At 35.9% G+C, this 21,142-nt stretch overlaps 1 long non-coding RNA gene across 1 annotated transcript; it reads left to right on the top strand.

The window, feature by feature from the left end:
• Window positions 1-20,103: 20,103 nt before the first annotated feature.
• On the top strand, window positions 20,104-20,667 carry LOC110903283. Its single transcript, XR_002571814.1, has 3 exons — window positions 20,104-20,191; window positions 20,269-20,372; window positions 20,559-20,667. It is a non-coding gene; the product is annotated as an uncharacterized LOC110903283 (long non-coding RNA).
• The last annotated feature ends 475 nt before the right edge of the window (window positions 20,668-21,142 follow it).

A 21,142-nucleotide genomic window follows, 5' to 3' on the forward strand; every position in this document is an offset into this window, starting at 1 on the left:
CTCAATTCATCCTTTCATCTTGTGCAACCAACTCTGGTGTATTAGGCTGAGGGGGAGTTTAGATTGTAAGCTTGCATTGTAATCTTTTGCTTTTATGTAAATCTTTTGACTCAATGAAAAGCAATTGTTTATCAATCTATACCTTCCTTTGATTGTATTTACAAAGTTTGTTATTCATTTCCGCTGCACTTATTATTCATTTTATGCAAACAAACACAATCATGACAGCCTCGGATCCTAACAATTGGTATCAGAGCTTGGACAGTCAAATTCGATCTAACAATCAATTTGACATAACAGTTCAGCTCACAATTCATTGATACCAAGGTTGGTCGCAGTTAGTTGAAAAACAGAGCAATAAGAAATCATGTTCAAAATGACTATTCACGTGCTCTGCAAAACAACCAAGATGGACACACAAACTTCACATAAACAAGTGAAATCATGCATAAGACACCTGTAGTGCTCAGATCTGAAAATATGTCTGATAACTATGGTATAATCTCTTTATTTTACAAAATTGATTTCAATTGTTGTTATGAAGGTTGTGATGTTTCCATCATGACTGCAGCTAAGGTGTTTACCTCATGGTTGACAAAAGCCTATGTGCGGATAAAAGCACTAGTGTCTTTGTTAACATAAAAAGAAGGAAATCAAAACTTTAGTAATTTGAATCTTATGTATTGAAAAACAGGTTGAGAGTCCTCTAAAAGGACCAAAATCAATTGTGTTAAGAATACATTAAGAAAATCAGCAGTCAAAAGATCCAGATCATGAGTAATGTGAAATTTGGCATAAGCATGTGCAGAAATGTCCAAATCTCTCAAAACATTGCTGAAAATGGTTTTGGATTAAGTATTCTTTCCTTGAAAACCTTCCAGTAAAAGTTTCAATACTTTTCTATGGAAAGGGTAAAAAGGGAAAGAAGAAAAATTACAAAAACTCAAAAGTGTGTTTATCTCAAAACTATTGAAATCAAAAGGAAAGAGTATAAACCCAAAACACTTAAGGGTTCACAAGAGATCTACATACTTGGTCAAACATTTGTCATCCATCAACCATGTACAATCACTGTATCAGGGAGTTCAGGTAACAAAAGTATCACCGGTAATTAAACTTACAAAGAGGACTAGACAAAATTTCTTAGTGTCATCACATGGTAACAAAGTCTATAACAGGACTTTCAAAACTTATGTGTACTTGTCTCCTCATTTTAGCTATCAACTGACAAGGAAATGGTACCAAATAGTGGTTACAGGACTGTGGTTCAAACCACTGAACATTGTCCTAAGCTTGAGAATGAAATGATCTTGACCTCATTCGAAGTTACCTTAACTCTTGAGACACACCAGATCTAATTGATTTTATTATCAGAAAACTTTTACTCTTTTTTTTCTTTGTAAAGTTTTTCTCAATAAAACAGGATATATTATTCTCCATTTTTTATGAGAATGATATATTTTGAACTTCTACTTATTTTTTTTATATAGTAAAAGTTTCATCTCCTGCCAGGATGTAGAACCCTTATTTTTTTGGTGATACTATCCTTGAAAATAGATCAAAAGGAAATGGTGCAAGTGTTAAGGTCATTTCAAATTCAAGTTTTCATCACAGATCAAAGTTTTCATACTTGACTACTCATGTTTTACTCTAAGGATTAGAACACAAAATGCGCAGTCAAAGTGAAAAGGTTGTCATCATCGGGGATACTCAACTACTGTCAAAATTTATCATATGTTTAAAACAAGAAATAGATAAGTAGTAAAACCTTGAATACAAATCCCTGTAAAAATCTGCTAATGTGTTAATCTTGATAATATGCATCTAAAATGTGTTTTGTCAAGAATGTTACTTTGCAGATATTCCATTATCACCATCAACAGATGTTGGACATGATACTAAAATCATTTCCATCATCAAAGCAGCAGATGTACAAAACAGCTGCTAAAGCTCATCCACTGATGCACAAACTGGGTTTGACCAAAAGAGCTTTCTAAGATCTCCACCACCAAACCTCTACCACTACTTCACCCCAAACCACTGTTAATAAATATCCATAAAAAAATGAATACGAATTAGCAGTGGACCAAATCCATCTTTTAAAACCCCTCCACCTTCATCTTAAAACAGTTGTTGGATCATTAAAGTCACCAACAGTTGTTAGCTCAGATGACTCACATCTGCAGTCTCACCTTTTGGACACCAATGCCATCTTAAAATTCATTCATATTTCCATTCTCTTGACAACATCAATTGGAAGGGATTCTTATAAAAAGTTTATCCCAAAACCTTTGTCTTCTTCTTGACTTTCTACCATTCCATCAACAAGTCATGTGCCTTATAGCACTGAAAGACAGAAAGTTGGGTAGCTGTCACTTAAGAGGAGCTTCAACAGTTCAGTGACAACAAGTTTGAAAATCTTGTGCCACAGCCAAAGGATGAGAATCTTTTTGGCAAAAAGTGGGTCCTCAAAGAATATTGCATATGTTAAAGCATGGTTGTCAAGTTTTTATCAAAATCAAAACAAGTACAAACATCAAGGTGTTGACTGTGCACATGCAGCAGATATTTCAAACCACTGATTAAAGAGTATTATGATGCTGCTGTTGCTGAAAAGTCCAACTGTTTGTAACTTCAAAATATGTTATTGAATTTTGGTATAGTTGCTCAAAAGATTGTTTTTATGCAGGGCAGTCAAGTAGCTGAAATATATCATCAAGAGTTCAATATCTCATTGATTCACCATCATTCATTATCTGACATCACTTTGTGAGGGATTGCTATAAAAGGTTTGATTTCATCTTTAACATGTCCATCCTAATGATCAGTTGGTAGATGTACAAACTTAAAAATTGGATCCATCTACTGTTAAAAACTTGATCCCTATGGTTGGAGTGCTAAACATGGATTAAAGCAAGATTTCTTGTGTTCCATGTGTAAATAGCATACAAATGTTTTAGAAAAATCAAAATAAAACTTAAAAATAGTTAAAATTGAATTTTTTCAATAAATCTCTAAAAAGTCTGATGAAACCACTGTTTCCAAAACACAAGCAGAGGTTCCTGAGCAGACTTTAGCAGCTACCACTGCTCCTCAGGCATCTGCTGCTGAGCCCACTGCTCAAGGTGATCACAGCAGCAAAACAACTGTTGTGAAACCCACACCTAAATCCACCAAAACAAAAGAAAATTCAAAAACCCCCAAACCTACAATAAAGGCAACTCTGGAAGATGAGATCCCAGAGCAACTGCCAGTGACAACACAAAAGGCACTATAAACCACTGCTGCTACTTTCTCACAGCAGATGGTAGAAAGGTCTTAACCCATGCCTCAAACTCCTCCTGCTTCTTCTAAAAAAGATCAGGTTGTAAGCACAGGGGTACCACATCATGATGCACTAGAATCACTTGATTCTATCATCCACAGCCCTACTCCCGGGGCAAATCTGCTTTCCACCCCTATCCCCACTTCACAAGTTCCACCTACCATCTTACCCCTGTTGAATACTTTGGATAAAGATCAGACACAAATCAGTTCTTCTCAACAACCTATTACTAAAAATATGCCTCAACAAGTGACTGAGTCTGATCTCCCTGCCATTGTTAACCAATCAACAGTTGAGGAGGTTACACCCCTTGAGTTACACGTAACTCTTGGTGGTAGTTCAAGTGAAGCAGCTACTACAAGTGTTGAACCCACTGGTTTGCACTTGGACAGTAGTTTCATCAATAAGACTTCCTTGAAGGCAATTTCTTCACTGGGAACTCTTGTGTATCCAGTCTTCACTGGTTCACTAAAAAGTGTTTCTTATTATGAAGAAAGAAGTCCCCAGTACCAAGACAAAGGGGCAACAATGGATGATTTTTGGGATACACTTCCTCAATCAACCATTGTTACAACCACTGCTAGTGGGAAATCAGATGACCCCATTAAGTTGGGTGATGGTTTAATGTACTAAGAATTGACGGTTAGAATTGATAAACTGGGTACATCTGTTGCAGAAATCAAAGACATGCTGCAACAGTTGATGAAAGCACAAACGGTACCATCCACTGCTGCACCACCTCCAACAGCTACTCCATCATCTGCTCCTACTCCAGATGAGCTGTGGAATTTATTTCAACCCCTGCACTATCTTCGAAAGAGTTGATGATGCCAAAAAGGGGGAGAAAAATGACTCTGAGGAAAATCTTTCAGTAACTTCTGCTGAAACATCTGTCAAAGAAAACGAAAAGGGAGGTGATGCAACCCTGAAAATTAAAGCAGATGATGAAGATACACAAATGAGGATCGTTCAAAGTCAAGTCAATTCAGCTGGTCTCAAAACCACTGCTGATATTAAAAGGGTAAGGGATGAGAGCAGAGCTTTGGTTGAGAAAAAGTTAGTTCTGCGAAAAGGAAAAAAAAGAGGTTGGTACTTCATTAAAGAAGAGTCTTGTTAAAACAAAAACAAGGTAATCAACCACCACAGCTTCTAAAACTAAGCCAGTTACTACTTCAACCACAACTTCTGTTCCCACAAAATCACTTACACCTTCACCATTAACAACATCTGTCACTCAAACAACTGCCACCAAAATCACATCAACACACACCACAACCACTGCCATCCCCACTAAATCAACCACTGCCACATCTAAAACATCATCACCACCACAAACACCATTTGCTGCCATCCTTTATCAAAGAAGGAAACAAAGCAGATGGTTGCAGAAATACCAAAAGAAGACCAAGCTTCAGAAGAATATATCATAAAAATGGTTCTTCAGACACTTAGAGCAGAACTGCAAGAAACAGCAAAATCTCAAGAACACTGCTCAAAGTTGTAATTACCTAGCCTCAATCTCCAAACTCATCAAATAAACCTCTCCCAAGAAACCCATTGGGTTCAAAAATACTAAAGTGGAAGTCTGATCAAAAGATTCACGTATTGACCTTGCTCAGATCCAATGGTGAAGTGAAGCATATATCAAGGGAAACAACACTTGGCCTGGGTGTTGAAGATTTGCAAGATCTCCTTGAGCTTGCATTGTGCAGGGATGAGTATGACACAGATTCCATGAACTTTGAATTACAATTCAAAGGACAAGTCAGGGAATTATTGATGAGAAATAAAGATCCTGAATAATGAAGTGTTTTGGCATCATCTGTTCCAGGGGGAGATTGTTGGGATTGAACCCTACAGAGGAACAGATGATGTAAAGCCAAAACTGGTTCAGAACAGTGGATTCGTCATAAGCAGCGGTTTGCTCTAAACTTTCCCCTTGACAGTGGCTCCAACATCTGAAGCAACTCAAAGTACTGATATTCTACAACAAATGTTGACCTACAACAACTGCTGATTCCTAAAGACTGTTGGAGACAAAGCACTGATGTCCAATCTACTGATGTCTCAAAATATTGCTGAAGTCCAAAGCATTGTTGAAGACAAGCACTGTTGAACCAAAGGCCTGATCAACCAAAGGTGAACCATTGCCAAATCACAACAGCGGCTTAGTATCAACAGCAGATTCAACAGCAACAGTTTAATTTGAATCTTGTAATCAGTTGTTTAGTAAGCAGGGTTTGTAGTAGTCAGTAGTTACAGGTTGTTAGGTTGTTAGATGTCACTATCATGGTGACATCAGCTGAAGCTCATCAGTAGTTTGGTTTGCCTATAAATATGACAGTATTCTGTACTGTTATATTTGATCGTTTTGAGCGAGTTCTTCTCCTCAATTCATCCTTTCATCTTGTGCAACCAACTCTGGTGTATTAGGCTGAGGGGGAGTTTAGATTGTAAGCTTGCATTGTAATCTTTTGCTTTTATGTAAATCTTTTGACTCAATGAAAAGCAATTGTTTATCAATCTATACCTTCCTTTGATTGTGTTTACAAAGTTTGCTATTCATTTCCGCTGCACTTATTATTCATTTTATGCAAACAAACACAATCATGACAGCCTCGGATCCTAACAAAACCCGAGGTAAAATGGTAATTCCAGTGGATAAATAATCACGCGTTTTAGACAGTGCAGAGGAAGAAACCGAGTTTTGTTAGGTCCAGTTCTAGTGATGATGATGATGATGAGAGTGATAGCTTTGTGATGTTGAGTTCGAGTCGGTTGTTGTGGGTGAATCTAGATAGTTAAACTAAATAGTTAGAGTAAATAGGGTATCATATCCACGAGGAGCATGTAGTCAGTATCACACGTTTCGTTCGATTATTTAAGCTAAACTACTGATCTAAGTATAAAAAAAATTCGGATTTTTTAGTTGATTTGTAGAAAACAACTTTGGTTAGAAGAAAAGATACTAGGTTTAGAAACGTAACCTCCTCCAAACTTCAGGTTCTAGGTTTCACAAAACTCAGTTTACTTAGTTGATTGGTCACCACATAGACGTGTTGGAAAATCGGTTAATTTAAGATGGGAATAAAAAATAGGTCTTTGTCTGTCATCAGATCTTTTATAGTTCGATTAACCCTGTATACAAGTGTGAGTCAACCTACTCGATCTCACCCAACAATCTACTAGGTTTTGTAATCAACCGAATAAGTTGTAAAGCAAGAACTCAAAGCACATGCAAATAGTTCAAAGAAACTAAAACATCAATGTAGTCATACAACTTTGTCAAGGTAAAAAAAACACATCCAAACATTAGTATAACCTCAGAAAAGTGAAAACTAGGGGTGTGCAAAAAACCGAAATTAACCAAACCATAACCGAATTAACCGACAAAATCGAACCGAAAAAACCGAACCAAATAAATAACCGGTGGGTCGGTTAATGGTTTTTTTGAAAACCGAAAGTAGCGGGTCGGTTATGGTTATCATTTTTTCCATACCCACCATAACCGAACCGAACCGACATGTAATAAATCTTTGTAGGATTTAGTACTTTTCACCATTTTTTTAATATTTGATGTTTTTTACTGAATATTTTTTCGTACTTATGGGTTTTTCATATCATTTTTTGATTTTGGTTGAATGTTTATTTGAATTTATAGAATGTATCATATCACTTTATTTGAATATTCGATAATAGTTGGTATTAATATTATAGATTATATGTATTTTTAATACTATGTAACATACTAATATATACAAATATGCAATAACAATTTATTTCATGTTAAAAAAAATTAAGTTATTTTTAGCTAAGCTAAATATACGGTTAACCACCCATAACCGACCCGCTATAACCATCAAAACCGAATAACCATAACCACCATAACCGATCAGTTATGGTTATGGTTATCCAATAATCGACATCGCGGTTATGGTTATGGTTTTTGGTCAAAACCGACCCAAACCGACCCATGCACACCCATAGTGAAAACCTAAGTGAACCGTATGCCTCACGGAAGTCACAGAGAGTTTAGCCTTGCATCTGCGTGTTGTGCGTCGAATCTAAAGCACTCGGCTGCCCTCCAATTGTCATCAAAAACTTGCGATCCCCAAGGCTGCGTCCCTCCTTTTCTGCATCGAACCTTCTTTTATTCTCACATGAGTCGATTGTTACTTAGGATTAGGCCCATGATATGTTAGACATTTCTAATTCAATATGGAGCCCGTACTTGAACGAAGCCCACATGACTCCTAATGATTTCTCTTTTATTTTGGTACCTGTGTTAAAGGGTACTCGGTATGGGAGGAGGGTAGTACTTGGAGGATGCCCCTTCACCTCAGCGCCATATCATAGTCCTTGGAGTAGGAGTGTGCATGGGTATTTTTTTAATAATTAAAAAAGAAAAAGTGAGACAGTTGCCGCCCACCATGTATTGGCCGTATAGACCTATACGCGTCGTCTAGGTTTTCAAATTACCTTTATGCCCCTGTTTAAGGCCTATACTGGGGTCTTTTCAGGGGTATATTGGTAATTAAATAAAAGATTTTCAAACTTCGAATTTTAAAAAGAGAAATGTTGATGCCCATATAGACGACCCGTCCAGGTCTATACGAGGCGTCCTTTTTTGTTTCAAATTTTGAAATTCAAATTTTCAAATTCAAATTTTCAAAATTCAAATTTTCAAAATCCCGCACTTAGAGATGACCCATCCAGTTCTATACGAGGCGTCTGGTTTTGTTAAAATGACCTTTTAGCCTCTGATTTAAGCCTAGAATGGGGGCATATCAGGGGCATAATGGTCTTTTGACTAATCGTATACGACGCGTCTAGATCTATACGAGGCGTATATTTGTAATCAATTCTAATCATAATTGATTAAACTGTTTTAATCAATTCTAATTATAAAAAAATTATATAAATTTTTATAAAAATGTTATTAAACTGTTTTAATCAATTCTAATTATAAAAAAAATGATAGAAATTATAAAAAAATTATAGAAATTGTAGAAAATTATAGGAATTCATACAAAAAAAATACTATTAATTACAAAAAATACTATTAATTACAAAAAATCATTCTTCCGTATCACTATCGATGTAATTAAAACTGGGGTTTGATCTTGGCGGAGGATTCATTATCGATGTCTACCATTCTAGACGTGGCAAGTACATATCTTCCCATTGTTCCATATGGGGTCTTCGGTGGTTCAATCATAGCCCGTGTGCTGGTGGCATTGGATAATCCACTTCCAGCTTAACATGTATGAAGTGGTTCTCGTTAACATGTGCAAGCATTATGAATAATGGTTGTTGATTAGCTGGAGGACTTAGTACCGGGAAGAAAGTGGAACTCGCACCCATGGTTGTCGTTAAAAGGTGCACCCCTATACCGTACGTTTGTGCAATAAGAAGTCCTCCTAAGGGGAAGTCCATCCAGTGATCCTCCCCACAACCGGACACTGAATTCCAAATTAGGCCCTGGCGATGCGTGTAAAAATAACCTTCATCCCATGCTTCAAATATTGGGAACCAGATCAATTCGTTCTGATCCATTTCTTGGACAAGGTCCCTTCGAATGAGCCCCCATGAACTCTGATCCATACCTACGCCCACAGCCACAGACCGAAACCCACAATGACCGTCCGGCATCACATCTCGTATGCACGAGACGTGCGGATGAAACACTGGCGGAATTGCAGACTTAAACTATCCGATGATTCCCACGTACTCGTCCCCAATGATTAAAGGAAAACCATGATCATCTCGTGTCTCTTTCTTCTTAGAACTCTTTGAACGGCTTAGGCTTGCTTTGGGTTTTTGGGACCTTATAACCGACTGTTGAGAGGCCTGTGATGGAACGTACGAGCTGTGGCGAGGTTTATCGTACTTACTTTGTCGGGAACCTTCAAAGCATGTGTTTGCATCACCGGAGGAGCTTCTCCTTAATTCTTCATCTATACGAGAGGCCTCGTCCAACTTTTGTTGTACCTGCTTTATTGTTGATCGGCCACGAGTATTTTGTTGGACAACCGGTGGTTTCTTGGTCCATTTCTTTGGAGTCAACGCCGCTTTAATTTTGACATCAGGCTTTTTTGCTGAGCTGGGGGGTGCGACTCTAATTGTTGTCTAACAATATTTAGCTCTTCGACCATGTCAACGTCATCGTCTATCAATTTACAACTTTGGAAGTTAAGTTTCCGCCAGAAGACGTCTATGTCTTCAAGTTGAATCGGACGCTTTGCACGGTTAAAAACAACATTGCTTAAGTCACATGATTAACAGAAATATAAAGTGTTGTACGTTTAACAATTATTACCTTCACTCATGTACTTTTCAATCCTACAAGCACAGGCAACCTGCAACTGTACCACATTTGGCAACCACATGATGAATGAAAGCGTTCCAAGACATCTAGCTTCCTAATTGCCTCTCCACTCAACAAGTCAAGGGCTGTATGGGATACTTTTCCAAGTAGGTGTTGAAACAACGGGTGTTTGTGGTGGTTCATTCTTTTTTCGATGCTTTCTCGAAAAGTCTTCCTTATTTCACCAAACTGTGTCTCAACTATATCCCGGACACAACCAACTACACGGTCTAGCGAGCTCCTATCTAGGACGTATCTCTTTAAGTTGGCGTGTTGGCTCTCAACTCTGTTTGTGGTACGATTACCAAAGTTGCGCCTCTTATCAGTCCACGCAAAGACGAACATCTCCTTTTAGTCTTTTAGCCAGTTATCATACATGTAATTGAAGACTCCTAAAAAGTAAAAATAATTTAATAAAATTTGCATAGGTGAGTCGTATGTTATTAGAAAAACTTACTAGAACGTTTGCACTCCACAAGTCTCTTTCGCATGTTGCGCAAGTGGTACTCGTAGATGGGTATGGATGAGACTCAATCAATGTCCCCCAGAATGACAAAAATTTATCCCAGTCTTCATCTGTGAAGGCAGCCTTGCAGTGCTTTGTAACATTCTGTTGTATGTGCCACCTGCAAAGAAGCCTGGAGGCGTCTGGAAATACTTTAGCACACGCGCCCATAAGGTCTAGGTCTCTATCCGTTAAAATCACACGTGGCTCCATACATTCATCCAACATTGACTTGACCCTCTCAAGCACCCACACAAAGTTATCACCCCGTTCTTTACTAACAACGACATGCGTGATAATAAACGATTTGTTGGTAGGCGTTATACAAACAATCTGGATAAATGGCATATTGTATATGTTTGTCTTGTACGTCGCATCGATCAGCATGACGTGCGGGAATGCACGCCACATGTCTCTCGAGTACCGATGAAGAAAGAAGATCTCTGTTACGATCTCTGTTCCGAGTTCCTCCCGTGTCTTGTAAATAAAGTCGTTGTTTATCAGCATGTTTTCTAGTGACTGCATGGTTGTCAATCCTTGTCTTTGTTCGGATCTAATCTTCGCCACAACGTTTTGAACGTCTTTCTGAACATGAAACCTGTCGGGGTCCTGCTTCCTTATCTTTTGAAATATTTTGCGCGGCTCCATGTTTTGAGCTGGCAGCTGCTCGATCAATTTAATTTCGCTTGGAATAAACCTTCGTACAAACGCGTGGGCCGATAGGTCCTCACAAAGTTCGTGGTTATGTTCAACTTTTTCGTCTTTTATCTCCCAGGTTTCATACGGGTGGTTTCGCACAGCCAGCAGGTAAAACGGGTAACCGTTTTTTTTGCTTCCGGCTTTTCTAGGTGTTGCTGTAGTCTGATGCTCACCACCACGATCACATTCAAGCCATACCCTCCCAGTTCTTCCCCCGATTTTCTTTGATCGACGGGTGACAATAACGAAACCATTCGCGTTTGCTATTTCTTGTATCCGTTTCTTTAGTTCATCTAAAGAGTTGAAAACCTGTAACATCGACAATAATAACAATAATAATAATAATAATAATAATAATAATAATAATAATAATAACAATAATAATTATAATAATTATAATAATAATAACAACAACAACAACAACAACAACAATAATAATAATAATAATAATAATAATAATAATAATAAAATAGTAATTGATACCTTCTTTTTTAAGTACGGATTGTCTGGGATGGGAGGTGCCTCACCACCATATCTACCATATCCTCCAACATCCGGATTGTTTTGATGAACGTAAGGAGTGTCTGGGGAAATGAATTGCTGATGACCACCGTCTCCTCCGTATCCACCGTATCCACCGTATCCACTGTCTCCTCCGTATCCACCGTCTCCTCCATATCCACTGTCTCCTCCGTATCCAATGTCTCCTCCGTATCCACCGTTTCCTCCGTATCCACCGTCTCCTCCGTATCCACCGCTTCCTCCATATCCACCGTCTCCTCCGTATCCACCGTTTCCTCCATATCCACCGTCTCCTCCGTAAGAGTATTCACACCCGTATCTATAATCCGGATACCCTTGTTGTGTCAGATAACTTGGTTGACCAGCATGGTATGAGTCATCTACAGGGGTTGTTTCATCAACAGGAGGATGTGTGTTCAAATTTAGAAACGGTCTGTTTTGTTTTCCTTGTATACTAGACACAACCTCCTCTTGCTCATTAGAATCGGGAACGCCAGACTCCTCCAAAATAGACGACCGTATCATCATTAGTAAATAATAAACTAACACAACAAGTAATTAAAAAATTTAAGCTAAGAACTGTTATCGGAAAGCTTTCGGGCTCCCAATTGTCGCTAGAATACTGCCCGAAGACATAGTTGCCGTCCCAGTATGATGACATTTCAACACTTTGGGATGATAAGATCACAAATGCAAACAACAAGAGCTCGTAGAAGAAACAAAATGAAAGGAATGTTGAATGTTCGGGTGGACCAAGAATGCACTGGATGTTGCACTTTTGTATGAGATATAGACGCTTCGTATAGCTCTAGACACCCCGTATTGCTTTAAGTCACATGTCAGACACATAGTCAAATCAGTCTCTAAGACGCCTCGTATAGGCCTATACGAGGCATCTTGGTACCCTCGTATTGGTCCCTCGTACAGGCCTAGACTCCCCGTCTGATGTGACTGATGTGACGTTGTACGAGGTTCAGAAGTTGGTCGGGAAAAGGAACCCTAGACGCCTCGTATAGGCCTATACGAGGCGTCTATTAGGGTGTGGAAATAGGCAAAAAGGTGTGTGAATATGTAGACCCTTTATTAATGGGCTTTTCAACATCATACGACCATCCTAATTCTTATCCCCTGACCCCTCCTCTTATATTCATTCCACAATCTCATCTTTCATCTTCTAATTCTTCTCCGTCTCTCAACCCTAACCCTAATTGCTATCATACAAGTTCATCTCCATCAACACCCTGCAAATACAGGTACGCTATCCTACATGACCTTTTTTTATGATTGTATATATTTTCTTTCTAGATGTTTGCTTTCTGATACATATAGTTTTCTGTATGTGAAAATAAAAATTGAACAAAAATAATCAAATCAATGTTGATCAAATTGTAAATGTGTATATAAATAGTGTATCGCTTGGTAAATACAGTAGATGCATTACCAATCAATCTATTCACGTGAACCAAATACAATAGATGCATTATTCGTTTATTTTTTTTAATTGCTAACACTTTGTTTCATTTAGATGTTTGAGAAGATTGAGAGGATAAAGATCGAATGAAGTTTGAAGATATTTGTTTTAATTGTTAACACGATAGTTGTAATAGTTTTATTTAGAGTTTGTTTTATGGCTTGAAATTTTTTATTGTTGCTTTGCAACTTTTATTTTGGCTGCTTTGAAATTTGAATGTTGCAACTCTTAGTTAATGTTTTAAATGGTTTGATTTGTTTTTATTGAATTGTTAATTTTACGATTTAATTGTCAACCGGTTCCCGCGAGAACCGTTCACACGAGAACCGTTTAACCGGTTCGGGACCGAACCGGAACCGTTATAATATGGTTCGGTTCAGGTTCTTAAATTTAGCAATTAACGGTTCCGATTCGGTTCTGGTTCGGTTCAATTCGGTCCGGTTCTGAACCATTGCACAGCCCTGCTTCTGGCTGCCACTCTTGACGCCCCTATGGAAATGGTATGGGGGCGTCACCGGGCCTGGACGACCCCCACACCGAGTAGCCTAACAATTTGACACAATTAAATTGATGACTACAAAGGTTAATTCAAATTTTAAAGACTTCATTTAATTTAAACTCAATAAAATGACCTTTTATTTTTTACATTATGTTTTGTTTTAAGTTAACTTATTCGTAACCAAATGACTAAATAAACCAATAATATTCGAACCTTCTGTTTTGATGTAACTTGGCAAGTATAATATATATTTATGTTAATAATAATAAAACAGGATAAGATGATTCACGGCTGAACGTAAAATATGTTTACATTCCATTTTTTTGTTTAAATGAATTCTTTTAACTCGTTTTATGGTTATGGATAAGACCGAACAACGGTTCACCGTCTATCGTCTATGGTTATTGTTGATACCTTTCAATTAACTGAAAGCTCGATTAACCGACCATTGGTTAACCGGATCCATGGTTAACTAACTTTGCACACCCCTAGACGGAACCTGGTGTTTGGAGCAAACCTCAGAGACGAAAACTGCAGTTTACTTCCTTATCTAGCTAAATTGATGAAATTACCCCTCACTGAGTCGTGGGGGCACATGAGGAGTATAAATGGAGAAGTTAATGGGTGTCAGGACCAGGGACGAAACATGTTAAAACTTGAAATGCAAAGGACACTGAATGTTAAAGGTGGTCGGAACGTAATGTTTGGAGCAAACTTCCGGACGAAAACAAGAGTTTACTCTTATATAAAAGAATAGGATCGAGTACCACACAAAGTACCAAAATATGCGGTGAAGGTTATATCTTTTTGGTTTTACTTTACATATTGGCCACTCTTTTTTTTTAACTTGAGCTGTTACGAAGTTTAGTCATCATTATGACTTTAAAGATAATCACACTTTAATATTCATCACATTAGATCTAAGCTCTGTTAAGTGTATGAGAAGTGTGTGTTTGTATGTGTTTACGTTAGGTGTTAAGAGATATATCTGATGCAAGTAAAGAAAGAATAGTTCATGAACTATGGTATAAACTCATTGACAAAGACTATATCTTATTGAGGTTTGTGATTGCGAAGCTTTTAGTTCTAAAATCATTATCAAATATCATATAAAAATAACGGACAAGCTTCCTAAAGTATCCTACATTAGACTAATAGCATACTAAAATATATTGTAATGACATACCCGTGGTGGCTTGGTTGTTTGTTTGTTGTGTTTTGTAATAATAAAATTCGAAAAATAGCCCTAATTTTCGTTTCGTTCTATGCCTCTAAAAAGCTTGAGCCGACCCAGATTTTGAGGTGCAAAAGGGTGATTGGAGGTCTCAAATCTTTGTAAAAGCGATGGTTGGATGGCATTTCGTGGTTGAACAAAAATGAGTCCGAGTCAGTTGAACGAAGTATAAACCCTAAAATGTGGATGAACCGAAGAAGAAGAAGAAGAAACCAGTAAAATAAACTCTAAACTGAATTAATGTTCTATTTGGGCTGGGCTGGGCTGCGCAGGCCAGCTACCATTTTTTACATGTTATGGACCAATTACACAATAAACTGGCCCATTTATTTTAGGTGAACACATATAGTTAGATGAGTGCTAAATCTAATACTAATAAAAAAGTATATATAATGTCATTCTCATATTAAAACAAGAGCCTACTTAATACCACATATCATTCTCTTCTTCAATTTATTATTATTATTATTATTATTATTATTATTATTATTATTATTATTATTATTATTATTATTATTATTATTATTAACTAACTAACTAATTAATTAATTAATACAAAACAATAAAAAATTTCTTAATAACTTAATACGAATAAATATTTTATTGTTTACTTAGATATTGATTATTTACTTTTGAGTTATCTAAAATAAATAGTTAGTTATTAGTAACAATTCTACTTATAATAAACAATTTCAAATAATGTTAAAGTGACAATACCTTCTTATTCTTTAAAAGGATTTTTTTTATTATATGTTTAAAACATCTATTTTTTTTTTTTGTAATGATAACTGTTTCATTCCAATCACCAGGGCAAATTACATAAGGATAGTAGATAGACGAGCAACACACTGCGCCGCCATCACCATCTGTTAAATAAATTATTATTTTATATTATAACAATAAAAAAGGTAAAGAATAGGTTAATCTGATATTTGAAAACCGGTTTACTTCCATGCTTTGAAAACACTTTTAATGTTATTAGACCCATGTAATAAACGGGTTTAAGGATATTCTATCTTCATAATAATTTTGATGCAAGTCTATACTCACCGGATGTCCTAAATGAAGTTATATTTTTAGGCTTGCCAAACCATTGATAATTAACAAAGATCAGTGTTTCAGTGACGTTATCAAGAAATATTGATTGAAAGAATGGTTTGTGTAATGGAACTCGACTACAGGTCTATCATTGGGTGATCAGGTTATTGAGACATTCATATTATCCGGAAGTAATACTAGCACTTGAATGCTTATCCCTAGATTTTGTTTAATACCGCCAAATAGAAGGATTTCGTTTATATTGAAAAGAGACAGTTTCCTCCCGCCTTATGTTTTGCCGTGACGATAAATAAAAGTATAGGACAATTTCTATGTAAAGTTGGTTTGTTACTAAAAGAATTGGTTTTTCTACATGACCAACTTTTGCATCATCTATGGTAAAAAAAATCATTTATGTAAATTTATGAAGAGAATATAAAATTAAATAATTTACAAATTTATATCTTTAAACTCGTGTAAAACTCATACAGTATACGGGTCTAATAATCTAGTCAATCATAAACAAAACGTCTTCTCTTTTCTTTTATCATGAACAAATGAGGGCTAAATCAATTAAAAGGTACTCACTGATTATAAATAAATTTATTTCATCTATACATATAATAAAGTAAACAAATGTGTGACACGTGTCATTCATTGGATGCACCTATTTTTGGGTTTTCCCGTCTTTCTTTCATATTTATTTTCTAATAATTTATCTTCTAATTTGTAGATAATATTAAATAGAAAAATGTTTATCTGATAATTATAATCCTTTTATTGAAATTTGAAAAGGGGTCACGCATTTTTGGATTTTATTAAAATTCATGACTACATTATATAATTATAAGTTTGAATATATATGTCAAAATTAAAAATTATTCTTCAAAAATTCAGTAACATCCATACTCTATATATACATTTAGAAAAATGTTAATAATTGCAAATAATACTAAATAGAAAAATGTTAATTGAATACAAAAAAAATATAGGATATCATCAAATGTATATCGATTACTTAAATGAGTATACACATGCATGGGCGGTGATAAGGGTGTGCGGGGAGGACCACCGCACAGGGTCTGTGATTTCGAGGGGCACGTGTTTTTTATAAAAAAAAAACCCGATATCTATGTTAATTTTTTTAAATAGCATACCAAACATGCTATTAGTGAGCCCAATACCCATTGGCATCTACAAAATGATGTTTGACAATATAGGTGTATGTGAGAGGAAAAAAACCAATAAGTCAATAAGTCACTCCATACTAACTTTTCCAAAACCCCAATAAGTCTATAAGTTGTTTCAAAAAACATAACCAAACATGCTCTTACTAAGCCCAATACCCATTTTATTTTAAAATTAAATAGTAATATTAAAACATTACGAAAGAACATATTTTTTTCGAGTTCAAACAGGGTACATGAATTCTTACAGACGACTCTGTACACATGTATGAGATTTTTTTTACTATTATTATTAGTTTCATTATTTATCAAATATATATAAATGTCTCCGTCTTTAATTTGCATTTACAAGAAATATTTATTATATGGTTTAAATTGTTCAATCCGTGTAACACACGGAGAACTAACCTAGTTTCTTCATAAACTAAACGGTTTCTCTTTTCTTTAACATATTGTTCATATATATTAAATGAAAAATGTCGGTGGAACAGTAATTTTCAAAGTTTTAGGATATAGCCACAAATCTTTCTCCATCTTTAGAATTTTGGTCCCTCAACAGAAAGCACTTCTAAATTCTACCCACTTTTTGTTTATTCCGCCATCACACAAAACAACAACCTCAACAGAAACCACTTATCTATTTACATAAATAACTAAATATATGAGGCCACGTGGGGTTAACCATAATTATCCAAGTATGATTAAGATTTTTAAATGTCTAGCTAAAAGTTCACACGGGTCGATAGAATAATAAATTTATCACATCTTAAAGGAATTTTTTAGTTTTGAAAACGTTATTCTTCCGCGGTTTAACGCAATACGACGATATCATCTAATGTAAATTATTTTTATGATTTTAATCGATATAAAATACGTGTAGATATCATCTTGGCCAAATTTATTGGATTGCTATAATCAAACAAAATCGATACTACCTGAAACACCGCCGCGTAGCGCGGGTGTTTTTTCTAGTATATATATATAGGGTAGGGTTCCAGCGTGAACAACCTCCCAAGAGTGAACTGCGTGAACAGATATGGACCCTTGATTTCCTTTTTAGTTGTTAAGGGTAGGATCGTAATTATATAAAAAAATAGATTTAAATCATTATTTTAATAATTGAATTAAGTTACATCTTTCCTAATTTAAATTCATTATCCACATTATGTTTATATATTAATAAGATAATTATCAAAACAAACAAAAAATCACCAGATTTCAATTTTAATTTTTATTTCAGATTTAATCACCAGAATTCAAATTTTGATTTTTAAGATCCACGTAACCTTCATATTTCAACGGTATACACATGTGTACTTGGATATAAATAGAACAGTACACATGTATACTCAGCATAGTACATATGTGTACAGTAATTCACAAGTGTACATCAACATTCAATACAAAAAAAAAATCTGAGATATCACAAAAACAGACGATATACACATGTGTACATCGCATTAAAAAGAGGGCAAAATCAGAATACACATGTGTACATCGCATTTAAACAAATAATTATTTTAATAATTGAATTAAGTTACATCTTTCCTAATCCTTGATTTGATTTGTGAGAGATTTATGCAATCAATTTAAGAGGATAGTTGATTATTTGATTTGTAAGAGATTTATGCAATCAATTTAAGATTGAAATTACACATATACCCTTTTTGTATTTAATTAAATGGAAAGAATTAACCAAATAATTACCATCATGCCACTCACTTTAATCTCAAGATCATAAAAATCAAGGGCCCAGATCAGTTCACGCAGTTCACTCTTGGGATTTTGTTCACGTTTGAACCTAATCCTATATATATATAAAGAGAGAGAGAGAGAGAGAGAGAGAGAAAGGTTAACATACTTCACGGTTTATCATACTTCACGTAAGAGACAATGGTAACCGTTGGATCATGGGTATAATCACGCATGGAACATATAATCACGCATGGGACCACATAATCACGCATGGGACCACATAATCATGCATGGGATCCAAAATCACTCACGTTATTTTGGTCAAAAAAATAATTACGCATGTTATATATTTTGTGAAGTACGTTAATGTACGTTAAGGCGTGAAGTACATTATACTTTCTATATATATATATATATATATATATATATATATATATAGGGTAGGGTTCATGCGAGAATCACCTTTATTGCGAAAACAGCGAGAACCAATATGAACATAACAAAATAAACCTACTACACCACCAAAACCTAAAAAAACTTAACCCTCCCCCACCCAAGCTAAATGCTAAAAAGTTAACCAAAAGCTAAACTCACAAAAAACCTACAATAAATCTAAAAAACACACATTTTTTTTTAATAAAAAACGCTAGTTTTAGGCTCCAATTTTTTTTAAATTTTTTTATTGACGAAAAGTAGCGATTTTTATTAAAAAAGTATAAAAATTGTGTGTTTTTTAGATTTTTTAAGTATTTTTTTTTTGTGTTCACATTGGTTCTTGAAATAAAGGATGGTTTCTAACGGATCCTTCCCTTATATATATATATATATATATATAGGGAGCCGCTAAAATAAAAACCACCTCCAGTTGTAAGAACCGCGAGAACCACTTTCAACCAATCAGATTATGCCAACTAAAAAGGTATTTTAGTCTTTTCCCCCAAATGTCAAATCCTCTCTCTCTCTCCCCATTTAATGCTTTTCTCTCTCCTCATCCCCCTCTCTTTATTTAATGTTTCTCTTTCTTCTAAAGAAATCCAGATCTTTCAATTGCAAAACCCTTCTCTTTCATCTAAAAATTCAAAATCCAGATCTTTCATTTTGCAAAACCCTTCTCTTTCATCTAAAAATTCATTTGCATAATCCTTCTAAAGAAATCCAGATATTTTCACTTGCAGATGTGGGGTGGAGGTGTACGGTGGTGGTCGTGGAGGTGAGAGAGAGTCGAGTTGCAGGTTGGTGGTTTCTGGCCACCTGGTTACAAAGTTGCAGCGGCTTATGGCGGCGGCGATAGGGCGTGGAGCAGTGGTGGTGAGGCTTTGATGGCGGCGGTAGTTCAGGTGGTGGTGGGTTTGTGGGGGTGGTGGGTTTCAAGTCGGCGATGGGCGGCGACGGAGTTGTGGTGGTGGTGGGTTTCTAGTCGGCGATGAGCGGTGTTGTGGTGGTGGTGGGTTTTGACGTTGACGGCAGTGAGGGGGTGAGCAATGACATTGATGGTGATGACTGCAGCCGGTAACTCCTCAGATCAAGACTCAGTTTTCCTTTTTTCTTCATGGGTTTGGTGGTGGTGGAGAGGGTTTGAGCAATGACGTTGATGGTGATGACGGCAGCCGGCCGGCGCCGGAGCTGCACCGGCGACGACTGCAGTAGAGGTGAGTGTGTTTGGTTCAAATTTGGCTTAGATTTCGTGCTCAGATTCTGATGTGGTTTGAGTTTTGGTTCGGGTTAGGTTCGGGTTCACTTCAGATTTTGTCGGGTTTTCGGCTCGGTTTCGGGTCTCGGTCAAAGTTGGTCAGCCGCGGTTCGGGTGTGGTTCGACGGGTCAGATTGAATGTAAGTTTAAATCTTTTTTTTATTTCTCTGTTAATATAGTATTAAGTTACTTCAATTAGTTCTTACTTCTAACAGTTCTTTGCAATACTTTTCTTATTTGATCCTGATTATATGCATGTGTGTGTGTGTGTGAATGTGTAACATATTGTACAATCCAGAATCTTATTCTTTCTTTTTTGTTTGCAGTTTCCTTTCAGCTTTATGACCTCAAGCAGCAAGGTTTCATAGAGAGGCAAGAGGTGAAATTTTTTTAGTAGACGAAAACACTGCGTTTTAGCGATTTTTATTACAAGAACCTGGAATTCGGTTAATGTTTAACATCTAAAATACTCTTCTCTGGAATTTGATTAGAAATTTGTTATGTTTTGACATTTTGACGAAAACTATGTATATTGATAATTGTGATTGGTTTATTGTTGTATTTAAAAAAAATATCGACACTTAGTTGTCGGGATTGTCAAAAAAGACAGAGGAAACTCTGCCCCGATTTTCGAAAAATCCGTTATACGTAAACTTAAAACGTAAAACGTAAAACGTAAAAATTTTAACGTAAAACGTAAAACTATAAAAATTTTACGTAAAACGTAAACTATAAAAATTTTACGAAAAACGTAAACTTTTATCTAAAAACTTTTTAATGTAAAACGTAAACTTAAATCGTAAAACGTAAACTTTGTAACGTAAAACGTAAAACGTAAACGTAAAACGTAAACGTAAAACGTAAACGTAAAACGTAAACGTAAAACGTAAACGTAAAACGTAAACGTAAA

Source organism: Helianthus annuus, chromosome 13 (assembly GCF_002127325.2).
Source record: "Helianthus annuus cultivar XRQ/B chromosome 13, HanXRQr2.0-SUNRISE, whole genome shotgun sequence".
Classification (NCBI taxonomy): domain Eukaryota; kingdom Viridiplantae; phylum Streptophyta; class Magnoliopsida; order Asterales; family Asteraceae; genus Helianthus; species Helianthus annuus.